This window comes from Triturus cristatus, chromosome 9, assembly GCF_964204655.1.
Source record: "Triturus cristatus chromosome 9, aTriCri1.1, whole genome shotgun sequence".
Taxonomy (NCBI): domain Eukaryota; kingdom Metazoa; phylum Chordata; class Amphibia; order Caudata; family Salamandridae; genus Triturus; species Triturus cristatus.
In genome coordinates this window covers 1,269,059,277-1,269,072,535 of record NC_140592.1, presented here as the reverse complement: position 1 = coordinate 1,269,072,535, position 13,259 = coordinate 1,269,059,277, and positions in this window count along the sequence as shown.

Sequence of the window (13,259 nt, the reverse complement as noted above, 5' to 3'; positions counted from 1 at the left end):
GTTGGATGCAAATAGCATGAGGTGCATAGAGCAGTGGGTTGGATGCCCATAGCATGAGGTACTTACAGCTGGGGTGGGATGCCCATAGCATGAGGTGCTTACAGCAGGGGGTTGGATGCCCATAGCATGAGGTACTTACAGCTGGGGTTGGATGCCCATAGCATGAGGTACTTACAGCAGGGGTTGGATGCAAATAGCATGAGGTGCATAGAGCAGTGGGTTGGATGCCCATAGCATGAGGTACTTACAGGTGGGGTGGGATGCCCATAGCATGAGGTACTTACAGCAGTGGTGGGATGCCCATAGCGTGAGGTGCTTACAGCAGGGGTGGGATGCCCATAGCATGAGGTACTTACAGCTGGGGTGGGATGCAAATAGCATGAGTTACTTACTACAGGGGTTGGATGCCCATAGCATGAGGTACTTACAGCAGGGGTGGGATGCCCATAGCATGAGGTTCTTACAGCAGGGGTTGGATGCCCATAGCATGAGGTGCTTACAGCAGGGGTGGGATGCCCATTGCATGAGGTGCTTACAGCAGGGGAGGGATGCCCATTGCATGAGGTACTTACAGCTGGGGTGGGATGCCCATAGCATGAGGTACTTTCAGCAGGGGTTGGATGCCCATAGCATGAGGTACTTACAGCAGGGGTTGGATGCCCATAGCATGAGGTACTTACAGCATGGGTGTGATGCCCATAGCATGAGGTGCTTACAGCAGGGGTTGGATGCCCATAGAATGAGGTGCTTACAGCATGGGTGTGATGCCCATAGCATGAGGTGCTTACAGCAGGGTTGGGATGTCCATAGCATGAGGTACTTACAGCAGGGATTGGATGCCCATAGCATGAGGTGCTTACAGCAGGGGTGGGATGCCCATAGCATGAGGTACTTACAGCATGGGTGTGATGCCCATAGCATGAGGTGCTTACAGTTGGGGTTGGATGCCCATAGCATGAGGTACTTACAGCAGGGGTTGGATGCCCATAGCATGAGGTGCTTACAGCAGGGGTGGGATGCCCATTGCATGAGGTACTTACAGCTTGGGTGGGATGCCCATAGCATGAGGTACTTACAGTAGGGGTTGGATGCCCATAGCATGAGGTGCTTACAGCAGGGGTGGGATGCCCATAGCATGAGGTGCTTACAGCAGGGGTGGGATGCCCATTGCATGAGGTACTTACAGCTGGGGCGGGATGCCCATAGCATGAGGTACTTACAGCAGGGGTTGGATGCCCATAGCATGAGGTGCTTACAGCAGTGGGTTGGATGCCCATAGCATGAGGTACTTATAGCTGGGGTGGGATGTCCAAAGCATGAGGTACTTACAGCAGTGGTGGGATGCCCATAGCATGAAGTGCTTACAGCAGGGGTGGGATTCCCATAGCATGAGGTACTTACAGCTGGGGTGGGATACAAATAGCATGAGATACTTACTACAGGGGTTGGATGCCCATAACATGAGGTACTTACAGCAGGGGTTGTATGCCCATAGCATGAGGTGCTTACAGCAGGGGTTGAATGCCCATAGCATGAGGTGCTTACAGCAGGGGGTTGGATGCCCATAGCATGAGGTACTTTCAGCAGGGGTTGGATGCCCATAGCATGAGGTACTTACAGCAGGGAGTTGGATGCCCATAGCATGAGGTACTTACAGCTGGGGTTGGATGCCCATAGCATGAGGTACTTACAGCAGGGGTTGGATGCAAATAGCATGAGGTGCATAGAGCAGTGGGTTGGATGCCCATAGCATGAGGTACTTACAGCTGAGGTTGGATGCCCATAGCATGAGGTACTTACAGCAGGGGTTGGATGCAAATAGCATGAGGTGCATAGAGCAGTGGGTTGGATGCCCATAGCATGAGGTACTTACAGCTGGGGTGGGATGCCCATAGCATGAGGTACTTACAGCAGTGGTGGGATGCCCATAGCATGAGGTGCTTACAGCAGGGGTGGGATGCCCATAGCATGAGGTGCTTACATTTGGGGTTGGATGCCCATAGCATGAGGTACTTACAGCAGGGGTTGGATGCCCATAGCATGAGGTGCTTACAGCAGGGGGTTGGATGCCCATAGCATGAGGTACTTACAGCTGGGGTTGGATGCCCATAGCATGAGGTACTTACAGCAGGGGTTGTATGCAAATAGCATGAGGTGCATAGAGCAGTGGGTTGGATGCCCATAGCATGAGGTACTTACAGGTGGGGTGGGATGCCCATAGCATGAGGTACTTACAGCAGTGGTGGGATGCCCATAGCGTGAGGTGCTTACAGCAGGGGTGGGATGCCCATAGCATGAGGTACTTACAGCTGGGGTGGGATGCAAATAGCATGAGTTACTTACTACAGGGGTTGGATGCCCATAGCATGAGGTACTTACAGCAGGGGTGGGATGCCCATAGCATGAGGTTCTTACAGCAGGGGTTGGATGCCCATAGCATGAGGTGCTTACAGCAGGGGTGGGATGCCCATTGCATGAGGTGCTTACAGCAGGGGAGGGATGCCCATTGCATGAGGTACTTACAGCTGGGGTGGGATGCCCATAGCACGAGGTACTTTCAGCAGGGGTTGGATGCCCATAGCATGAGGTACTTACAGCAGGGGTTGGATGCCCATAGCATGAGGTACTTACAGCATGGGTGTGATGCCCATAGCATGAGGTGCTTACAGCAGGGGTTGGATGCCCATAGAATGAGGTGCTTACAGCATGGGTGTGATGCCCATAGCATGAGGTGCTTACAGCAGGGTTGGGATGTCCATAGCATGAGGTACTTACAGCAGGGATTGGATGCCCATAGCATGAGGTGCTTACAGCAGGGGTGGGATGCCCATAGCATGAGGTACTTACAGCATGGGTGTGATGCCCATAGCATGAGGTGCTTACAGTTGGGGTTGGATGCCCATAGCATGAGGTACTTACAGCAGGGGTTGGATGCCCATAGCATGAGGTGCTTACAGCAGGGGTGGGATGCCCATTGCATGAGGTACTTACAGCTTGGGTGGGATGCCCATAGCATGAGGTACTTACAGTAGGGGTTGGATGCCCATAGCATGAGGTGCTTACAGCAGGGGTGGGATGCCCATAGCATGAGGTGCTTACAGCAGGGGTGGGATGCCCATTGCATGAGGTACTTACAGCTGGGGCGGGATGCCCATAGCATGAGGTACTTACAGCAGGGGTTGGATGCCCATAGCATGAGGTGCTTACAGCAGTGGGTTGGATGCCCATAGCATGAGGTACTTACAGCTGGGGTGGGATGTCCAAAGCATGAGGTACTTACAGCAGTGGTGGGATGCCCATAGCATGAAGTGCTTACAGCAGGGGTGGGATTCCCATAGCATGAGGTACTTACAGCTGGGGTGGGATACAAATAGCATGAGATACTTACTACAGGGGTTGGATGCCCATAACATGAGGTACTTACAGCAGGGTTTAGATTCCCATAGCATGATGTACTTACAGCTGGGGTGTGATGCCCATAACATGAGGTGCTTACAGCAGTGGTGGGATGCCCATAGCATGAGGTACTTACAGCAGGGGTGTGATGCTCATAGCATGAGGTGCTTACAGTTGGGGTTGGATGTTTCAACTAACCTATTAATAACGTTGGGTTTAAGCTCCGTGTTTCTTGTAGTAACATTTTATCAACATTTCAAAGGAAGACCATTGTGTCGCATCTTTCCAAAGCTGGGTACGTTCCAGGAGCAGATATTGATATGATGTTCATCTTGTAGGGCTTCATTGACTTCAGGACCAGGTAGGGTGTAAGACCCTGGGAGCCAAGACCCATCTTGCTTTTTCTCTGCTGTTGGAGCATGTTGGGCATTTCTTAGGAGACCGTTGGCTGTTTATTTTCACTGTTGTTCATTTTGGCAGCCTTGTCAATGAACATTCCGCCCCCAGACCCCCCCTTAAAACCACGTGCCAGTTATTTGGGCTTGTTGACCAAAGCCAACTTAAGCTTGACTCGATGGCAGACATATTAGGGGGGAGCAATGGACCTGGATAACCTGATGGTTCGACCTTCCTTAACTCCACCCCCAATATTAACTTGTGGCCCATGCCGTTAGTGTTGCCTCTCAATTTTCTTGATGGGGGTGAGATTGAAATGCTATTTATGTTAGATGTGATGAATTGGTATGCGCAAACATGCCTATTTCCTTGATTAATTTCATAACTGCACCTCTACTTAAGGTGTCAAATGCTCCCTCAGATACTTACTTAATCAGCAGGGATGCACCAGGAAAGATGCGTCACGCAAGTTTACCCTTGCGTCACCACAGATGCGCCACATTTACAATGCATCGTGGCGCAAGGATAAACAGATGCGTGACGCATCTGATGGCGTAAGGGCGGCGCATTGCTGGAGTCGCGTTGCAAGCATGATGCAACTCCAGCAATGTTTAGGGGCTGCCCATACCTAAAATGCTGCGTCATGCCTTACTCCTGCTTCTCAAGTGCGCCTGCTCTTCTAAAAGACACCAGAAGCATCAAACAACCCAGCAACGTTCCTTCCCCCCCAGCAATCGCACTCATACCAGAAGGCGTCATCACTGCCTTCACCTCACCGCTGGCAAAACAACCAACAGCAAAACATGTTCTAGAGCAGCGACTGGAACCCTGCGCAGTCCCACAGATCCCATCCTCTGCTCCCCCTCCAACTCATCCCTCCCAGACACAAACATTGACACCGTTGGATGAGCCTCAGCGGTGGATGGATGAAGCGCTGAAGTGCGTCCTGGCTCCAAGTTGAGAGAAGAAACTGTTTATTTGAGATATTTGAAGCATTATCACAACAAAGTAGATGTCATGGATAGCGCACTAACATTCGTTTGAATTAAATCCCACTAAGTAGGGTATGGCCTATTGATCCTTGAATGACTATGGCTGCATATCGAGCAAACGTATTGGTGCTTCCAATAGTCGCATGGCTTGTCCCGATGACACCCCAGTAGTAAGGTGGGAGTTGAAATGTTGACGGAGAATGCCTTGGTTTATAAGGACTGTGGCTTAGGAGAAGCACCTGTGAAGTGTTAACACCATGGGAACCAGTGGGCATCAACAGGAGCTGTGTTTTTTTATATGTATGTAAGTCACTTTGTTCACCTTGATCTCACTGCGTCCTCTCAACTACTGTCACAATAAAAAAGTTTAGAATGTTAAAAAATTAAACAGAAGGAAATATACCCACATTTTTCAGAGGGATGAGCGGTTGTAGTTGCTATGATTGAAACCCGTAGTCGCTCGTTAAGTCATGCATACAAGTCGAAGTCGAAGTTTCTTACCATTGAAATTGGCCCCATGGTTCCCTCCTGCAAAGAGTCCCACTAGGCTATTCTTCTTTCTCATTTTCCTACACCCTTATGCTCATGCTCACCACATCCATTTTTTCATCGCCCGATTACCCATGGTAGACATTTCTCCCGGAGGGGTGCAAGGGTGGGTTGCTTAAGGGTCCGTATGGCTTTATATATCCAAGTAACTAAATGGCCCTCGGGGCCCATCTGTAGTAACACGTGAATGACCGGGTGTGTGGGAGGTTCGGTGTCTATTGTTCGCCACATTTTGCGACAGTCTTCTAAGAGCTGCCTATATAAAAGGAATTGTCCTTTAGGGAGGTCAAAATCTTCCATGAGTGTCTCGAAGGTCTGTAGTTGGCCGTTGAGATGTAGTGTGCCCCCGTCTATCAATGAGTGTTCAGTCCAGTGTGGAGTAGCCGCTCTGTGTAGTACGCCCTTCCCTTGAGGAACCCCACCGAGTACGGGGGTGATGCGCGGTCCATTCTGTGGATGCGTTGCAGACAGGCGTGTGCTGTCATCACCTGGAGTGGCTTGGTCTGGGGGGGGCGGCGCCCCTGCCAGTAGCAGTCGATTAATGGCTGGTGTTGGACAGGCCACATGAAGGGCTTGCTCCCTCCCCGCATGACAGGGCCCGAGCCCCGGCCCTCCAGGTGTTACCCACAGAAACAACCCGCACCCCGTCTCCAGACGGGACTCCTGCCCCGGACATCTCTGTATCATGGGGCCGAACCACTACCGGCTCCCTCGCCCGGCTCGGCCGCCATCTTGGATACTGCACCACGAGGCCGCGTGGCCTCAGCTCGACCCTAACCCTGGGCCTGGCCAGGCCCCGACATCCCGGCACCACCATCCACCCAGGAGGGGAATGGACCACTTGGCAGGTCGATGGGAGAAAGAAGTGTCGATGGCTCTCCCCCGCCAGGTGCCGATCGCCCCCCAGCTCCCCCGGGCTCTGGCTCCACCCCCCTGCTGGGTGTCTGGACTCCCTCATCCCGGACCTCCCGACCTCCAAGTGCGAGGGTCCGGACATCAAAGGGCGCCAGACCTATAACTGGGGCAGCTCCAGAGCAGGAAGGCAGTTGTATCCTGGAGTCGAGAGACACCGAGAAGAACTCATCTTTGACGGACTACCGGCACTGCCGTAGCCCTGCCTTGTGAACTATCACTCTGCCTGCTGGCGCTGCCGCGGCCTTCTGCATCCTCCATCCTCGTCGGGACCTGCTGGCGCTGCCGCGGACCGTTGTAACTACCACCTTCATTGGGACCTGCTGGCGCTGCCGCGGACCGTTGTAACTACCACCTTCATCGGGACCTGCTGGCGCTGCCGCGGACCGTGTTGTGGTAAATAAAATCTTCTTTACCGGACTGAATTTCATACGGAATCTTAAAATAAAGTAAAATAGCTCAAAATAACAAGAGGCAGAATCCGTGGTATAAGAGGTTTCTAAATGGGCTTTATTCCATTCAAAATGGCCGACTCGAGTCGCGGCCTTCAGGTTCCGTCACCACGAGGGTTCAGGAAGTGAAGTACAATACTTTATTGACAGACATGCATTTTTATAATAAGTACATTACAATGAAACGAATGTAGAAGGCGTAACATTTGATAAGAAGAGTGACATGACAGGTACGTAATCGAAACTAGGCGTAATAAGGAATAAAAGAAACATGATTGGTTAGATTTATCAGACATAGGTGGATCTATAAGATAATACTTGGCATAGATGCGCGCGCAGCAGCATGACGTGTGATAGACATGCAACTAGGGGGTGAAGGGGACTTGACATTTAGCTCTACATGTGGAGACGAGAAGTCTGGGGGGTCAAGTCAACCTAATCCCAAATCATATCTAACATCCTATGTTTAAAGAACTATGTTATCCACAAGGAAGGACTCTCGAACAGAATCTAGTCTATACTGACTGTGTGCGTGCACAAACGTCTAAGTGTCTATATGAGATGCGAGGGATAGAAAACTTTCCATGGCAGCAGGGCTATGAATCACTTGCAGGAGGACGGAAAGGCTGAGTCCTTGCTTGTGAGCTAAGGGAAATGTTTACCTAAATCACTAGACAGGAATGCATCGGCTGAAGAGCAAAATAGATAATTCGAAGGTGAAATACAACTTCTTGGCAGGCAGGCGAAAACTGGCCGAGGCAGGCACCGTTAGCTGCACAGGGAGTAGGACAAAGTTCATGGATACAGATGCGAGCTCAAGCTGAAGCTGTCAGAGACAGAGAGCAGGGAAAGGCTTTGAGGACAGAATCGGGCCTACTTGCCTGAACTGTAAAAATGGAGTAACTTAGCCATATAAAGTCGGTGGTCTTTTATACTTAGGAATCGAATATCCAGCCCATTGATGGCGGATCTGACAGAGAACATGTCGACGGTAGACACACATATGTTTGCGTCTTAGAAACTGGAACTGGAGGGAACATACATGTACTTGTAACATGCATATAGAACCGTTGGGGTCCAAGATAGGGGACATAACTGATCAGGAAAATCCACATTTCCACATTCCCTCCTTGTCCCCTTCTTGCCCTTCAAGAGACATCAATCTTCATCATTCCATCGATTTGCTCATGGAGCATCATTTCTTCTTCCTTCTTCTTCCGGCATTCTGAACGAGACCTGTGATATGGGATGCATGATGTGGCACACAGACCACAAATCGCTGGTCCACATTGCAGGCATAAACAACAACTGAAAAGCATAAGAAGGCCAATACCTAGGAAGGATAAAACTCTCCATCCCCAGGCTGATATCACACTCCAAAACCACCCGGACCACGTCCAAGTGCCTGGATTCTCGTGTATCTGGCTTACAATCTTATGAAGGCGTGTTATAGCTTTATATACAGATGGCGAATTTTCTGGTATGAATATGCAGCAGCTGGATCCGATGACCCTGCAAGCTCCGCCCCTATCGGCCAGGATGACGTCAAGGACAAGACGATTCTGGAGAACAACAATTCTCATCACTGATTGTTCCTCTGTCAGATTGCCTAGGGCGGCTATAGTCTCGTTTACTACAGCTTCAATAGTCTTGGTGAGTCTGCGTATCAGCTTACTATTTGATATTGTACCTATATAGGGAAAGATACCTTTATTGAAATCTACATATTTGTCCCATGCTGTCTCAGTATAATCGACAACTGGGAGATCTCTTCGCTCTCTATTGTGTACTAAATGAACATTTCGATAATAATCAGGGGGAGCTAGGAAAACAGGTGGCAAAAGGAATGCTATGTAACAGGTACCATCCCAATCTAGAGGCAGACGCATATATGCCGTCTGACCACATATGAAGTAAGAATGGCGAGAAGCTCTAAATGAAGATTTACCTTGATCACTATATTCTACTGTAGTAACGCATTGGCTATGGCCCATATGTATGGAACCAACTTTTCTCACACATAATTCACCCTTAACTGGAAATACTGACATAGTGGGCAGAATTAGTTCAACTTCGGATTTGACATTCAAAATCATGAGATTAGGCGTAAAATTACCTAATTTATACACTTCATTTTCTAAATCAGTTCCTGTTCTACTGGGGTGACCCTCCTTATTAGGGTGACAGACTTTGAATAAAACTAGATTCAGATTTCCCCATATCCAATGTTGTTGATAAACTGCTGTGTCTGGGTCTATGGAATTTAATAAACTAAACCATGCTCCACAGGAGCCATTGTGTGTGAACGGATGTGGAAAGAAAGGCAGAACTCCTTTGTTATTCTGATAGGGAGGAAGTCGGCCACACACCCAACAATTGGTGGCATTACTAGTCTGATGGGAATGATGTAACATACTAATGAATGTGTTATTGCGCAGCGCAAGTCTATAGGACAACTCATGTGGCGGTAGGTCTCTAAAAGAATGTTCTTCAGTTATATTGAAAGCACGTTTAGAAACAGGATAATACATATGCAACAATATACTTGCAGTAACTATTAAAAAACTCAAGAAAAACAAAATTAATAAAGTCACAATACAGTGGCTACGCAGTAATTTACAATAAGCATGTCGTTTCATTATGATTCTGGACTCTACATGATTCAGACCTAAGGGATACATGTCGGGACAGATTCAACCGCTTCACCTTGGAGAGGACTTAAACAATCAAATCGTCCGACAGTTTAGATCTGGACCTGAGTTTCTGTTTATAGAGTTCGGTGCTACTGGCCTCAGTCAAAGGTAGCTTTGAGTCAATGGGGGAAGACACACGGGGAGTACTGTTTGTGTCAGGAGGAAGTCCATGAAATTTTTTTATATGGCTGGAATGCACCCAGCCTTTCCTCCCTTCGATCTTCACAGCTGTTCTGGTCGTCAGCAGGACCAACTTAGGAAGCCTCCACCTTGGCTCCAGTTGGGTTTTCCGATCAAAATTCCTGACGAGAACATAATCGCCGGGAATTACGTCATGAGGTTTCACCTCGGTGTTGTCAGGAAAAGCTGCGACTACCTGTGAACGACAAGATTGTAGTGCAGACATCAAGGAAGCCAGGTAATCTGTCAGCATATTACAGTCAACATCAGTTATTTTACGGGGTATAGGCGTCCCCCACATATTCGGGGGCCTACCAAAGATCACCTCATAAGGCGATAGCCCTGTTCGAGAGTGTGCTACCATCCTCATGTAAAATAGCGCAACTGGTAAGGCTACTATCCAGTCCACACCCTTTTCCTGACATATTTTAGACAATCTGATTTTTAAAAGTTGATTATGTCGTTCCACGAGACCTGCTGCCTCGGGGTGTCGGACACAGTGGAATTTCCACTGATATCCCAACAAGAGTGAGACATGTTTCATTAATTCGGATGAGAAAGGCTGACCGTTATCTGAATATACAACACGTGGTAAACCGTACCGTGGGAAGAATTCTCTAATTAGCTGCTTGGCAGTAGTCGGGGCAGTGTAATCTGATACGGGATACGCCTCTGTCCAACGGGAGAGAGCGCAGACAACTACGAGAACATATTTGAATCCTCGACAACGTTCCATCTGAATATAATCCATCTGGAGGACTTCAAAAGGATGGTCAGGAGGCTGAAATCCACCCTGCTCTACGGGAACACTCTTTCCTGGATTAAACTGACAACATATCATACAGGTACGAACTTTTTGTTTAGCTGCTGCTCGTAAATGTTTATTGAACCAAATGTGCTGAATGCTGTCTAGCATAGCCTTCTCTCCTAAATGTGCTGGACTGTGAACTGTAGCTATAATGGCTTGTACCATGGAATCAGGGAGAAACCATACAGATTTCTCCTTTGTCATCCATCCTTGGTCTGTCTGGATCCCTCCTAGTTCAGTCCACTTCTTTATTTCTTCTGCTGTGGCATGTGTCTGTATGTCAATTACGTCAAGTGCAGGATCCTTAATTGTCATACACTGTGTTGGTGTCTGAACTATTGGCTTTGTCATGTCTAATGTGCGATTCTGAGCAGTCTGTTTAGCTGTTTTGTCAGCTAAATCATTGCCTTGAGAAATGGTATCAGTAACCTTCGTGTGTGCTTTACATTTCATAATCGATATAGCAGTGGGTAGATGTATTGCGTCTAACAAAGCATGAATGAGGGGTCCGTGCTGAATGTGGGCACCATGGGAGGTTAAATAACCTCTCTCTCGCCACAGCACGCCGAAGTCGTGTACAACTCCGAATGCATAACGTGAGTCAGTGTATACATTAACTTTCTTATTTGTGGCTTGAATACAGGCTTGTGTTAGAGCAATAAGTTCTGCTGCTTGGGCTGACAAAGTATCTATACAATTTGTCTCAATAACTTCAGTGTCTGTTGTGACTGCATACGCGGCCACTAAGTCTCCTGTACTTGCTCTCATGCACGATCCGTCTACATACAACGTCAGGTCTGGATCTAACAATGGAACGTCTGTCAAGTCTTGTCTAGGTTTCGTCTTTATTTCAATGATTTCAACACAATCATGAGCTAGTGGGTCTGTTCCAATTACAGGTAATAGTGTAGCAGGATTCAACGTATTACACCGTCGGATCTCTATGTGTGGTTGAAACAATGTCAGTTCATAACCGGTAAGTCTTGCTATGGTCAAGTGTTGTGTTTGTGTTCGGTTCACAAGAACCTCTACTGCATGTGGTACTTGTACTGTCAATGGGTGTCCTAATACTATGGCATCGCTTTGTCTGATAGCTAAGGCTGTCGCTGCCACTGATTTCAGGCATGCAGGCAAAGCCTGAGCTACGGGATCTAATGTACTGGAAAAATAAGCACATGGCTTGCGTGATCCTGCTTGATCCTGAGTGAGTACTGTCAAGGCAGTACCTTCGCGTTCTGTAACAAAGAGTGTAAAATGTTTGCTATAACATGGCGTTGCTAAAACAGGTGCTTGACATAAAGCTTCCTTTAGGCTTTCAAAAGCTTGTGTATGTTCCTGAGTCCAAGGGAGAACAGTCGATGTGGCTGCCTCCTGTGTGGTTAACTGAATGAGTGGTTTTGCTAGAAATGCGTACTGAGGGATCCACTGCCTACAATATGAAGTGAGGCCTATGAAAGCCCGCACCTCCTTTTGTGTCTGGGGTATTGACATGTTAGCAATTAACTGGATGCGATCTGGTGTAAGCTGCCTTCCCTCCTTGGACAGCGAGTGACCAAGATAAATAACTCGCTGGACACAGAATTGCAGCTTAGAAGGAGACACCTTGTGCCCCTTGTCGGCTAGAAAATGTAAAACTGTCAGAGAAGCCTTTTCACATTCTGGCTCGCTTCTTGCGGTGATCAGCAGATCATCGACATATTGAAGCAGTGCAGTATTGACTGGCATGTGGATACTGTCAAGTTCTCGTTTCAGTGCTTGGCTGTAGATGCTGGGGCTTTCTGTGAATCCTTGGGGAGCGCGTGAGAATTTAAAGCTGCGCCCATTTAAACTGAATCCGAACAAGTATTGGCTTTCCGGATCTATTGGGACGCTAAAGAAGGCATTCTTGAGATCGATTACAGTAAAGAATGTTGCTTCGGAATCAATTGCTGTCAACAATGATGATATATCAGGGACCACAGGGAATTGTGGTACAATGCATTTGTTTAGTTCACGCAAATCAATGACCAATCGGTATACTGGTGGGGCAGTAGGGTCAGTTCGTTTAAGAATCGGAATTATCGGTGAATTACATATATTGGAGTCTGTTTCTATAACTACTCCCTGGGCAATCAGCTCATCAATGATTTTCAGCAAAGCCACTACAGCATCATGCGGTAACTTGTATTGTCGCATTCGTGGTAGTACCACTCCTGCTTTCAATGTAACTCGATAGGGTGTAATGTTCATGCAGCCAACATCCGTAGGGCCTTGTGCCCATAGATGTACTGGTAAAGTCTGTAGTCGGGGATCCATGTCTCTAGACACATAGTGACCTTTAAAATCACGTAAAAACAACCTTACTCCTTCCGGAGAACAACATATTATGGCTCCTAGTGCTTTCAGAGTTTTAATTCCTAACAGATTTTCTGGGCATGATTTAGTAAGCAATAAATCTGTAGTTCGTGTCAAAGGTCCTATCGTAAGTGGTAGAGGCTGTGATACTTCATTAACAATAGGTTTTCCTGAAAAACCAAGGGAAACATTTTGAGAGCCTGAGAGGGGTGCCCCTGGAACTTCACTACGTTTTATTGTTGTTCGACTTGCCCCTGTATCGAGTAAGAATGTTCTATTTTGACCTAATAATTCACTATGTACATAAGGTCCTTCTTGATCTACAGGAATCTCGATGAGCGGTAAGTCAACTTCCCTCTCTAGGCTGGTTCATGCGTAATGCTGATATTCAGGGTATTCATACTGTGCAGTCTGATACATTTGTCGTGTCGTTGTTTGTGTGGCAGTAGCAGGCAACGGTGGTGCAGCTGGCACAAATTGTATCGGTTGCTGTGAGGCTGGCATGGACTGTTGCTGAACTGGCATGGACTGTCCATGCTGCATAGCT